The sequence below is a fragment of the Etheostoma spectabile genome, chromosome 22 (genome assembly GCF_008692095.1).
Source record: "Etheostoma spectabile isolate EspeVRDwgs_2016 chromosome 22, UIUC_Espe_1.0, whole genome shotgun sequence".
Taxonomy (NCBI): Eukaryota; Metazoa; Chordata; class Actinopteri; order Perciformes; family Percidae; genus Etheostoma; species Etheostoma spectabile.
The window spans coordinates 20,650,212-20,653,763 of NC_045754.1; positions in this window are offsets into that span (position 1 = coordinate 20,650,212).

The following is a 3,552-nucleotide window of genomic DNA, read 5'->3' on the forward strand; positions in this document are numbered from 1 at the left end:
CGATCACAGGGCCAGCCAAGCATGACAAGCATAGCCTATCTTCTACTTTTCATTAGGCCACGGATGGGGCCAGCCACAAGCTTTATGCTAAACAGGGTTGATACGGCTGTCTCAGTCTCCCAAAGACCTTTACACCCTCCAAACAAAACAACAGGATACGTACCCGAAAAAAACAAAAAAAACAACGTCAGGTCGGGAAAAAAGGGACGATTCTCGCACAAAGTCTGTCATGCAAATAAAAGGAATGAATAGCTGGCGGGGGAAATGAGAGGGAAGTGCGGTATCAGAAGTCGACACGATGCGGAGAATCAATGAATAAATGTCTGCTTATGATTAACTAGGCCTTTATTCTGGAAGCGTGCCTGCCTAGTTTTTAAAATGTACATTTCATTTATCGGGATCCATTAACTGCGGGGTGTTGGCAGAATTATGATTTGTGTATGCAACGGTGGTAAACTAATTAAAATATAAACTGGGCTGAGTTGTTTTTTTTTTCTTGTATGTTCCCACCGTGGCTCGATAACAAATGACAAATAAATAGGTTTGGTGTAATTGGAATGTTAATAGTCTGTGTTTGTGTGTGTTACTGTACTTTTCTGTTGGTGGGGACTCAAAAGACCCCATCACACAAGAGCATCTCCAGCAGATTGGGGGTTAAGTTCTACTGGATTTGATAGCAGAGCGAGCGAAAGACAAATAATCATCTTGTACACTGGTGAAATATCCACTGGCAGAACATGTGTGTTTCTGATCACAATTTTAGGTTTTAGGTTTTTCTGGATACGTCTGTAGCTCCCACAGCTGTCTATGAGACAGGGACAATTCCAGGGGGCCAACTAGGCTAGGAATGGCGATAGGTGTAAACCGAGCCCTGGGTATCCTGCTCTGCTTTTGAGAAAATGAAAGCTCAGATGGGACGATCTGGAATCTTGCCCCTTATGAGGTCATAAGGAGAAATGTTAACTTCCCTTTCTTTGCTTTGCCCACCAAAAGAATTTGGCCCTCCCATGAGAGAGAGACATCATGATTTTCAATCAAGCAAATTTGGCAGTTGGTCAAGGTCACCCCCCCCCCCCCCCCAAAAAAAAGGTACAGACTTAGAAATGGCACATACTAAGGAAAGCTCATTGTGGGACTGGCTCTAGTGGCTGGAATTCTGCACGGAGGCGGAATTTTGATCTTTATAAAAGAGCCTTCAGATACAGTATTAGGGGACCACTAAGGTCTATATAAAAGAGACTTCAGATACAGTATTAGGGACCACTAAGGTCTATATAAAAGAGACTTCAGATACAGTATTAGGGACCACTAAGGTCTATATAAAAGAGACTTCAGATACAGTATTAGGGGACCACTAAGGTCTATATAAAAGAGCCTTCAGATACAGTATTAGAGGACCACTAAGGTCTATATAAAAGAGCCTTCAGATACAGTATTAGGGGACCACTAAGGTCTATATAAAAGAGCCTTCAGATACAGTATTAGAGGACCACTAAGGTCTATATAAAAGAGACTTCAGATACAGTATTAGGGACCACTAAGGTCTATATAAAGAGACTTCAGATACAGTATTAGGGACCACTAAGGTCTATATAAAAGAGACTTCAGATACAGTATTAGGGACCACTAAGGTCTATATAAAAGAGACTTCAGATACAGTATTAGGGGACCACTAAGGTCTATATAAGAGACTTCAGATACAGTATTAGGGGACCACTAAGGTCTATATAAAAGAGACTTCAGATACAGTATTAGGGGACCACTAAGGTCTATATAAAAGAGACTTCAGATACAGTATTAGGGGACCACTAAGGTCTATATAAGAGACTTCAGATACAGTATTAGGGGACCACTAAGGTCTATTGAACAGCCTCCAAAAAGCACCATGTCATGGGCCCTTTCACATTTTACAGACCAAATGATGAATCTGCTGATTGTCATCTAGATGAACTGATGATGAAAATAATGTAACCGTTGCAGCCCTAGTTGACAACAAGACACCACCAACTCCCCATTCAAAATGAATGCAGAGCATCAGAATGGAAAAGAACCCTGGTTCCTGAGTCCTCAGGATGTGAGTCAGTTCCAATTTGTAACAAATCATTCCCAAGGACAAATAGAACGGGCAACTACGCAATTTCCACCATTGTCTTATATATCCACTAATATTTATAGTGTGTTTCCAAAGGTAATTTAGGACTTAAATACTGTGGGCCATATTCTACATGTCATGCGTGGTTGATTTCTATTGAAAACAGTCCACGGTGTATTATATCACTACTGACTGTTCATTTTTGGTCAAATGTCAACAGAAGCTGACTGAAGCAGGGGCACATTTGTTCCTAATTTATCCTCCTTTTCTCTTATCTTCACCTCCACAGCAGGTCTGCCTCCATGCTCCCAGAACCAAAAGTCCTCTTCGCCCAGCCACAGGAAGTGGCCAAGTCTTGGCAGAGGGACAAAACAATAGTATCCTCTCCCGGTGAAGTGGATGTGAGTGATCACGGCGCTAACAACCACCGCTGTGACCTGCTTTATGGAAATCACCTCTCCACTGAGAGCGCCTCCAGCTCATCATAGGGGGAATTTTCCAAAAGCCTCATGCATGCCAAGAGTAATATGAGCAGAGGAGCAAGAAGGGCAGGGATGTGGTCACCCTCGTTGGTTGTTTGCTCTGGTGTCTGTTCCAAAAAGTCTAAAGGATGCTTATGATTTTGGATTGCAAGTGGATCTGGAGAGCAATATTGACAAAACCAATCACCAATCAGCGTGATGGCGGTGGATTGTTGTCATTGAAAGTGCTGCTGTCTAACATGATTGGGCCCCGAGCCCGAGGCAGCTCCGAGGCTTTCGACAGGTTGTTGCTCTTTTTGTTTTGCACGGTGTTGACATCAGTTGGAGACGGGTGGGCAAGCATTTCCTAAGAGGGCGGGTGGGAACGCTTTATTTTGATAGTGACCCCGGAGTCCATTCTTCAGCCAAGCATGGGAGGCCGCATTCACAACCACAGAGTGTTAATAATGTGCTAAACAATTATGTCACATTTGTGTCTCCCCCCCCCCCTTCCCCTTCCCCTGCTGGGTTACAGTATGCAAATGAGAAAAGGTCTGAGAACCATGCTACTGTTGAGAAGCAATGTGAATGGCATCTGTATGCTTTTACAGGAAGGGGGTGGGGGTGGGTGACTGAATTAGAGCAGTATTCCATGGGAAAAAAATTGGGAATAAAGAGGCAAACTTTGTGTTGTTGTTGTCGTTGGGGGGCTGGAGGGGGCCCACAAAGAACTGCTTTTTTTGAATTTCTCAAGCTACAGAATGTAATGCATGTCAGCAACGTCGTTCTTCACTTCATGTATTTGGGCGTGCTGGCCCTCGAAATAGCTCAGTGGGAATAACTAATGAGAACCGCAGCCAAATCTGTTGGTTGACAAAAATGCTAGAAACATCACAAAAACTCAACCACAGGTTTATTGTGGGAATCGTAGTCTTTGGCTGTGGATGTTTCCTGTTACCACACTAAAAAAAACAATAGAGTGCCAAATAAAAACGTCTA